The following is a 10,583-nucleotide window of genomic DNA, read 5'->3' as shown; positions in this document are numbered from 1 at the left end:
GTGGGCTCAAATAATGGATCAAATTGTCGTCGCTAGTCTTTATTTTCTTTTTCCTTTTTTTATTATTGGGAATAAAGTTTTAAATTAATATATTTTTCTACCACCAGGTTTTGCCATGAAATACTTGAGAGTACATAATTGAAGATTCATAAGAGACGGTGGGAGTACTATTATGATAATGATAATAGATACTGTAAAGATAAAATAAAATAAAATAATTTTAGATTTATTTATAATTTTAAAGAATTTATTTGACAAAATAATCATTTTAGAATAATTATAATAAATTATTTTGGTGAAAAATCATTTTTGAGTAATTATAATAAATTAATAGAATTTATTTGACAAAAGAATTATTTTAGAATAATTATAAATAATTTAAAAAGAATTTATTTTAGAATAAGTATCAATTTAGAATAATTTCAATAATTTAGGAAAGTTTTATAAAAGGAATTATTTTAGAACATTTATAAATAATTTTAAAAGATTTATTTTAGAAAATGGATTATTATGATTTTTTCATGATTTATGTTTCTTAAAATTAATTATGTGATATGCTATGATCTTGTTGTATATGATTAGTTGCGTTTATTACTCTATGTTACGTTTGAGAACAATTAGAAATTCATGACCAGTGTGGCATGGTGTGTCCTGTTTAAGACTTAGAAACCTGTGTGTATGTTGACTTAGAAAAACGAGAAGAGTTGGGATGGGGAAGTTAATGTTCATGTGATCGGATAAGACTGTTGATGTATCTTTCGGGCTCGCTCACGTGGTTGGTGTCGCCACCGGGGTTGGTTTGTAGGGCTAAAGTGAAGTGTGTATATCACTTTAGTCAGTGAAATCGTTTCGTCACCCGGGTTCTGCTTGAAGTTCGAACCAGGCAGAAAATGGTTTACGTGTAGTCCTCTAGGCCGCATGTGTAGTGGGATTGGATGCACGTAGGGGATTTGTGAACAGTCAGTATCCGATGACAGGAGCGTTGACTCTGTGTGAGATGTGACCAGTGACCTGTTATAGAATGGCTAGTTACATGACCTTGTTTCTTGGCTAGATATGATTTCTTGTGAGATACGGACCAGTTATATTTCTTTTCATACATAGATCGGGATTAATATTTAATTATCTACAATTTGAGACATATGGTATATACATGAGGGTTTCCTTGTTTGGATTATTTTGCTCGACGTACTACGTCTCAAGTTATAGGTATTTAAGTATTAATTCCATCTAGTCGTGTGATTTGGATACTTGGATGATTAGACTGATCGTTAGCTGCATGATCTCGTTACCTGATCGATTTTGGATGATTTATGTTTATCATGTTTTGGTAGTGGATTGCATGTTGATTTTGTTGGATTACCAGTTGCACGTTCTTTTGTCATTTCGGTTATCGTATCATTTTCCGCTTGGGTTTTCGTTCGTTCTTTTCTTTTGTGGGGTCTTGCCGTGTGCCATGCACCCTGACGTTCGTTCTTTTCTTTTGTGGGGTCTTGCCGTGTGCCATGCACCCTGACGTACACCTGTTTTCTCTGGTATAATTGAGGGTATAATTGATGAAGTTGTGAGATTCTTGAAAGATACTTGCATTCAAGTGAATTCAATAGAAAGCTGTATATTTATAGTGAAAGACCCGGTAAAATTGAGAATCACCCTGATGAGGACATCCAGGCACGTGCACGGGACTTTCGCCGTGTTTATCAGCGTAGGAGACGCCGTATTCCAGCCGCACATCAGATCGCAGGGATATGGTTTTGACAGTTTAGAAATTTCAGTTATTTTTCAGTTAGTAGTGATTTCAGATTAGAGTTGTTATTAGTTATTTAGTTGTTATTGGATAAGATTGAGAGAGATTAGATTGAGCTTTTAAATTCTGTAATAATCTATATATAAACATGATTTGTAATCAGAGTTAGAATCAATGAAAATTATTGAGATTTAGTTGAAATTACCTGTGGCTTGAACGTGTGAAACGTGGGTGTGAAACCCTAGATCTCTGTTCCTCTTCCTGCCCAAGCCGCCGCCGCCGCGCGTCCCAGACTCGCCCGTCGTCACCCTACCCGACGAAGATCGCTGCCGTTCCTCATCCTCGAGCCGCCAGCGCAAGCTTCTCCTCCGATCGGAGTTGAACCGAACAGGTTTTTGGGCCTAGGTCTTTGAACAGACCCGATCACTATATATATTTTGGATCTGGTCTACTTTGGTTCATTGAGTTTGGTTCAGTTTGGTTCAGTGTGATTTAAGCTTTGAATCGTGATCCATTAGTGTATGGCTGACCCTGACGCTGAAGACAACGACCTTGTGCTTGATCCAGAGACTGGTATTGTTGATTTGCAGCTTTCCTCGTGGTTCGATTACCGGACGTCCGAGAGTGTTCCTGAATACGTCGAACGCGTGACTCATCAGCTTGTAGACAGTGTGGAGAGCAGTTTGGGCATTAGTTCTTGGCACCGACGTTTTCATCCAGATACGCCGCTTCATCCCAATTACGCAGCTCTTGGAGGAGAACTCCCGCCACTCACGTTTGGAGTTTTTACCGCGCCTCCAGAGGATCCTCCCGTCGAACCAGTCCAACCCGACGAAGGTTTAATTTTCTTACGCCCAAGTATTTTCGGAATTGCTATTGCGTGCATGTTATTCTCAATCTTAGTATCAATTGCGATTATGCTGTATCAGTTTGAATAGTGAGCGAGTGATTCTGTTGCTGAGTATTTCTGCTTATCTAAATATTATAAATTGAACTGTATTAAGAGAACAAATTATTACATTAATTATCAGAATAATTTTACAAAGGTTCAAACTTAGGACATTGTAACTTTTGCTAAAAAAAACCATCGTTCGCTTCATTTTATTCTTGAGCTTCCTGCCTAGATTGATCGCTGATTTGGTGAAGCATCGCTTCATTTTATTCTTGAGCTTCCTGCCTAGATTGATCGCTGATTTGGTGAAGCATTGTTGTCGCTGATCTTGCACCTGCATTCACATTGTTTCACTTGATCGCTGATTTGGTGAAGCATTGTTGTCGCTGATCTTGCACCTGCATTCACATTGTTTCACATCACACCCACTTACAGTAAATGCCAACTTTGTTTAGCTAGTAAAGAACTATTAAAAGCCCTTAGGTCTCAGAAACCCAACCCGCCATTATTATTAGAAGAACAAAGACTATCCTATGATAATTAGTGTAGTCTTTTCTCATTTGCCTTCTGATCCCACCAAAAGCCTCAAATCAATTTCTAGATATCCTCACAAAACGAATTCGGTAATAGAAAAACACTCATAGTACATATCAAAATTGCCTGCGCCATGCATTTGATAAGAATTCATTGCCCTCTCTTGACAAGCATTTCTCCCTTCAATTTCTCTCTCACTATCTTTAAAATAGACCTGAACATCTTGTTTTAAGAGTGCCCAATCGTTGCGGGTAACCCCAAATACTTGTCAAGCCAAACTGAATTGTGAACCCCATCTTTAGAAAGCTGTGCATGCTGCTTGGAGCTGCCTAGATTTTGTATTCAAGTGGGATTGATGTGTCTAACAGAACTATGACCGGTAGCATTTTCAACAAGTTTTAACTTTGCTTAGCTTTCCATATAAAACAAGGTTAAATTTCAATTCAAGGGCGCAGAGGTTTTATAAATATCATAAATTACAAGAGTATGGAGAAATGTCTACACTACCATGAGAATTTTGTACCACAAAATACTAGAGAAGCTGTTGAACACTGCCCCCTCTTGCAAAGTATTGAACAGAATGGATATGTGCTGGCTAGCATGAGATGGCAAATTTATGTATAAAACACTCAATGGCAAACTACTTGCTGATAATATTATCGCAAATAATGTCGAGCACTCAACAAGAGAAAGGAGGTGAGTAGTGTTGCGAGCATCATCAAGAAGAGTTTAACTCATAAAGAGTGTCTTATTTGGGATTCAAGCTTATTGGTCGGCAATTTTTTTTTCTTAAACAAGTTTCACAAGGAGTTGATTGTATTTGTAGAGATGCCTATTTGAGGTAATACTGAAAATAGGAAACTTGTGTAATACTGAAATTTAAGTAGACTGCATAAAAATCCCTAGTTTCTATCACATTCACACTTACGCAATACCCCTTAGTGCTGTTGTCCGGGTATATATACTCTCCGGTGATCTTATCTACTGATGACGAGTGAGTATCCAAATATAGTTTCAATATAGTAGGTGTGCCACCATCCTCAATGATTTGACTTTTCTGTAATTCACCAAAAATATGTTGTATAATCGATCAAATCATTAAGAATTATATAATCTGAATTTTAAATAGTTTTAAGAAGCAAAATTACCAATCGATTCATAGCCCGACACATGTTCCTCAAGCCACCTGTATAGGTTGCTCTACCATGGAAATTTAACGCCCGATTTTGCGCATTACGTCTCGCCTCCTCCTGCATGTTATTGTTATATTTAGATTTGTAATCAAACAAAAGCAAAATTAATTACCTACTAAACAATTGATTTAGTTCAAACTATACACATTCTTGTCCTCTGAATCATAATAAGCGCACAATTTAGCCCATGAGTCTCTATCAACCATAGAAAACGTTGGAGTAACAAAGAGAGCCTCCCTCTCTGCTTCGGGAGTATTTTTTCACACCTCATAACACTCTTGTTTTACCTGATACCTATTATACCGGACCCTCTCTAAAAACACAAGCATAATGCATAAGTTCTTTATGACTGCATACCAAGCATGTGCTTTCTTCTAATGTTGTGCATTTAACTTGATTAATTAACATATACTCACTGAAAATGTTCAAGCCAAAACTTTCAGCTTCAAACTGATTCATTTTATGTGGATCCACTCTAAAAAAAGGAAGACACACAAAAACAAACTCATTCAATAAAACTTGGTACATAAATCCTTTACCAGATTAATCTGGGTTATTCAATAAAACTCGTTACATAAATCCTTTACCAGATTAAGCTCACAGAGGCTTATTATTTTCTAATTTTGATCGAGACTCACATATATCTAGCCTCAACGTATTAAATTTAGAACACTTAATACACTAAAAATATACTGACTTGACGATTGTCCAGAAGGTATGGAGTGTGAAGTAGGGGTCGTCTGTAAATCATTTTCTTCTGTAGGCGCTTGTCGATTTGCTAATCAAGGTAAAATGGTTCTATTACATAGCAGGAGTGGCACAATTGTTATAATAAACATAATGAAATAAAGAAATATAAGGAGTAAAGATTAGGTGTCATGTTAAAACAGAATCAAAAGAAAATTAAATAGTTACCTCTGACTGGAGTAAACTCCTCAATGCTAGGTACGGATGTAGCAACATGAGTAGATTCGAGATCGCTCCTACGCTCTCTCGCCTGACGATGCATGTCTCCGCGTTGTATAAATCTATGTGATTTGCTCCATAATGGAACTCCAGACATCTTCGTCAAGCCCTAGAAAGAATTTTACAATTCATGTAAGATATATGCGACATAGACATATTTATAAATTTGAAGATATAAATTTTAAAGAACATGAATTTTAATAATGGTTACCTTTTTTGCTTTACAAAAGTGTTAGGCTCTACAGATTCCCTAGAAGTTGTAGGTACATCTACAAATATTTTACTATTCAAATCATTCCTAACCCATGAAACTTTATCAGATTCAGGAGACTTATCTTGATATACAACTCATCCCCGCTCAAATTCTTCGCCATCATTGATCTCTACAACCTCCGAATCTAAGAATTATGGGACATCGTAAGTATGACTGGGCCTCCATCGACATACAACACTTCACCCTGAATGCCTCAAGCACTTCAAGTAGTATACTTGAAATGCTTGTTCTGTAAATATAAATGGATCGTCCTCAAAGAAAAAACGTGTGATGTTTACACTTGTCAATCCATATTCATCTACCCAAGTCCCGTAATTATCTCTCCACTTATCAGTTTCAGTCTTCATATCATACCAAACACACTGAAAGACATAAATGCATCCTGCTTATCCTGGATAGTTGATACCAAGTATGTTATCAAGGTACCCATAGTATGTCTCGTCATTAGTACCTAGGGTTACAATTCTACTATTTTGGGTGGTTCAAGATTCTTCTATAGACTTGATTTCAAACTTGAAATCGCCAACACCGAATCCTTTATAGTATTTAACTTCAACATCCGGAAGTGTAGCCAAATATCCAAGTTCCTTATCTAATATTGATTCTACACCTGGTAATCGGCTCTGACAAAAAGGTTAATACAGCAATTACATAAAGATGATAGATTAAATTAATAGAATGAGTCAAAAAATGAGAGAATAGAAATCTTACATAATGTTTAAACCAATTGCAAAACTTGTCCTGATGATGTGTTTCAACACGTGACTCATTCCAATTACTATGTGTTGCACGTATTTCATCCTTGTATATTCTAATGTCAAAATGAGTAGTTAATGTGAGAAGTATATTATGTCATATAAACATATATAATTATGCGAAATAGACATACTCTCTAACTTCTCCATGGCATTCGATATTGAGAAGGATAAAACGATGAATATTATTGATAAATGCGGGCGTCATTCAATTGTAATCCGGCTTTTTAGATGGTCTGTCATGAATCACAAGAGGTCTGTTGAGTTTATCCAGATAACAAGAACAAAAAGTGGTTACTTCCTCTAGCAGATAACCTTCCATAATAGAACCCTCTGGTCAATTTCTATTGCGAATATAATTTTTCAGAGTGAGAATGTACATACAAAAGTTTACACTATATCACCACATCCAAGCTATAAAATAAAAATATATCGATTACATTAACTGAAAAACTAAATGTACCTTTCGATGGGGTACATCCATCGATATTGTATGGGTCCGGCAAGCCTAGCCTCGGTTGCAAGATGAACAATCAGGTGTATAATGATGTCAAAGAATGGTGGAAAAATCCGCTCAAGCTTGCACAAAATTAAGAGAATTTCAGCCTCTAGCTTGTTTAACTTATTATCCTTAATGTTTTTAGCGCACAATTCCCTATAGAATCTGCAAAGATCGTTGATCACTAAACCGACTGATTTAGGAAGGGAAGTCCTGTGAGAAAGTGGACGAAGATGATTCATAATAATATGGTGATCATGACTCTTCAACCCTTCGATCTTGCCTTTAACAATCTTTATCTTCTTACTAAATGATCCTGAAAACCCGTAGGAACCTTCAACTCATGTAACACCTGAAGAAATTTTTTATTTCATGTGGTGACATGTAATACACACTATTGGGGAGTACAAATTGGTCTGGATTGCTTGCCTTTGGTATAAGATGCAACTCTTTTCTAATGTTCCACGCCTAGAAATCCCTTCGAGCTTTGAGGTTATCTTTTGATTTTTCATCTTTACAGAGAGGTTACCAATGTGCTCAAATACTCCCTTCTCAATGTGCATGACGTCTAGATTGTGTCGCACTTTATTTGTCTTCAAGTATGGTAGTTCGAGAAGATACTTTTCTTGTTCCATCCCTGTAGTGTTTCTTGTCTTCCCTTAACTTTTCCAAAAGTCACGTTGTTTCTACCATTCCACTGAGCAAATATATCCTCTCCGGATAATGGATCTATACACGGGCGATTCTCTTTAGTACCATCAAAGTAGATGATGTCATCTCTATACGGATGATTTTCATCCAACATGCGTCGATGGCTGTAATAACAAGTATTATTGCTAAAGGATAGCCTTCTCGATATTGTCTGGAGATGATAGTAAGGACATGTAGTGTAACCATGTATAGACCAACCAGATAGCATTTCATACGCAAGAAAATCGTTGATTGTCCACATTAAGGATGCACGCATGGTAAAGTTTGGCCCCGTGTCCGCATCGTATGTCTCCACACCATCGATGAATAAAGACCTTAACTCTTCGATAAGAGGTCGAAGATAGACGTCAATATTGTTTCCCGATGACTTAGGACTATTAATAAAAAGAGACATCATAAAATATGATTGGTCCATAGCCAACCATGGTGAGAGGTTATAAACCTTCATCACAACGGGCCATGTGCTGTGGGGATTGCCCTTAAAGCTGAAGGGGCAAAAGCCATCACTAGCCAATCCCAGCTTGATATCGCGGGGCTCCTGACTAAATGTTATGTGTCTATTGTCAAAATCCTTCCATGCAGGCGTATCTCTAGGATGACTCATTCGTCCATTTTCACTTGGATGTGCACGGTGATGCCAGGTCATCGCCACTGCTGTCTTCTTACACTTGAATAGCTTATGTAGCCTCTGTGTTATGGGAAAGTATCGTTCTATCTTGATAGGTATATCTTTCTTCTGACCATGTACTTTCTTCTTATATCTAGCCTCTCCGTAAATAGGACACTCCATCTTATCTTAATTTTCTTTCCAGTAAATTATATAATCATTGGGACACGCATGTATCATCTCACACTTAATACCCAAATTAGACATTATCTTTTGAGATTCGCACCAGCTCCTATCCAGAGTAGCTTACATTCCTAAAGAACATCTGATCATAACCAGGGCAAAAGTTAAAAGTCATTCCATCAACTGCCATACCTAGTACAGTAAATGCTAGCAAGAACTTATACCATTCCATCATCCCAAATAGTTTAAGGGGATAGATTACTGACTAAAACAACAGGGCAATCTACATCATTGTCATGGTTTTTTAGTGAAAGTCATTGAAAGATAATATCTGAGGCCAGATTTTTTTAGTGTAAGAAATTACAATAGCTGTTTTGACTTCGACGATTCAAGCATCGAATTTATCGCCACGAGCTGAAGCAATTACAATAGCCATAACGGAGGTGGGTGGGGAAAATGAGTTTGATGTATCAATAGCCCAAAATGACAAATGCAACCAACTGACAGAAATGCTACGAAAACTACATTGTTTTCTATATGGACTGAATTGTGCCTATAACAATAGAGATTTTGAACTAAATCTAACGGAAAGAATTGAGTTATGAAATTATTATAGGTATGGCTTTGGCTCTAACGGTGACTGTGACAGACTCAACGAGGCACTCAGATAGGATAGAGAGTTTCATATCTAGCTCAATTATCGTCACGCATCAAATTTGACATATCACAGGTTTAGCTAAATTATTTGCAATACACAAAATTTTGGAAATCTGATTATCAATAAATTCACACAACTAGCAAGTATATAGTAGCTAGGTTCATGTTAAATATAATTAGGATAATAGACTAATAAAATGAATCGTTGACAAAATACTGCCTGCAAAAAAAATATTGTCTATTAATCCTCAAGCTTAATAGTGCAGTATCAAAATAAACAACATTTTATGTAAATCAAATGAAAAAGAGAAAATACACATACTTAACAACTGAATAAGCTGGATTATTCTGCAATGGATTCGGATAAGTCTGTGTAAAAAAGACACCAGATTGATTAAAAACTCGTGCAATAAATGTGAATCGATTCGAATTCTATAAATCGAATAAAGCAAAAATCTTCTATTCGTCAACAAGAAAATATTCTAATCAATTACCATTAGAAGCTAATTTCCAACTCATATCCAGTGCTTGAAATCAGAGGAGCAGCGATGGAATTTTGAGGGGGGCTCCGATAATGGGTAAGAGGTTTTTATCTTTTTCTTCGTTGTTGTGTATTCTGAAGGAGATTAACCCTCCTTTTATAGGGGCTAAGCCCACTATCTCCACCCCCCTCAAATCCGCCCCATGAGAGATTTCCTCTCAACAAACCATTCCACGTTCCCACGTTTCTCTCAACAGAGAAACAAACGTTGATTTGGTCACCATGACCGAGTCTAGCTAACATCTCCCACTTGACCAAATTAACCAAGTGACATGCCTCCCACTATCCGTGAGATCGGATGTTTCTGCTTACCATTACTCCCACTATCCGTAGAGAGTAACTCTTATTTCATTATTCATGAAATTTTACTTGGACTTATTTATTCCTAAGTCCCATCAAACTTACATGTTTGATAAAAGATTCTGCTGGTATTCCTTTTGTTAAAGGATCAGCAATCATATCTGTAGTAGGGATATAAGTCACTTTGACTTCTCCTTTTTCTACAATATCTCGAATATAGTGATACTGGATCTCAATATGTTTTCCTTTGGAGCTATTCGCGCCACTATTGATTAAGCTAATTGCCGCTTGATTATCACAATAAACATCAATAGGTCCCTCTAACAAATTGAGATCAAGATCAATCAAAAACCGTCTTATCCAGACAGCATGTGTAGTTGCCATACTACAAGCTATATATTCAGCTTCTTGAGTATATCTAGCAACACACCCTTGTTTCTTGCTACTCCAAGAAACAGCTCCTCCTCCAAAGATAAATAAGTGTCCCGAAGTGGACTTTCCATCATCTTTATCACCTCCGAAATCAGCATCGGAATAACCGAGGAGTTCAAGCGAATCAGCTTGATAAACTAATCTATGAGTCAATGTACCTCTGATATACTTCATAATCCTTTTAACAGCTTCCCAATGTGCTGGTCCTGGATTACTTTGATATCTACTGACTAGACTCACAGCATAAGCTATATCAGGTCTGGTGCACAACATTGCATACATCAAGCTTCCA

The 10,583-nt window shown here is 36.8% G+C and overlaps 1 long non-coding RNA gene across 2 annotated transcripts; it reads right to left on the bottom strand.

Moving 5' to 3' along the window:
• LOC109840321 lies at positions 4,108-9,979 on the bottom strand. 2 transcript variants are annotated; one of them, XR_002246886.1, is made up of 5 exons: positions 9,513-9,979; positions 9,341-9,387; positions 5,282-5,441; positions 4,322-4,423; positions 4,108-4,230 (listed from the first exon to the last, which is right to left on the bottom strand). It is a non-coding gene; the product is annotated as an uncharacterized LOC109840321 (long non-coding RNA). The 2 variants fall into 2 exon arrangements; XR_002246885.1 differs by having other exon boundaries at positions 9,341-9,979.

This window comes from Asparagus officinalis, chromosome 5, assembly GCF_001876935.1.
Source record: "Asparagus officinalis chromosome 5, Aspof.V1, whole genome shotgun sequence".
NCBI classification, from domain to species: domain Eukaryota; kingdom Viridiplantae; phylum Streptophyta; class Magnoliopsida; order Asparagales; family Asparagaceae; genus Asparagus; species Asparagus officinalis.
Note: the sequence above shows the minus strand (reverse complement) of the source record. Positions and strands in the feature narration are given on the sequence as shown.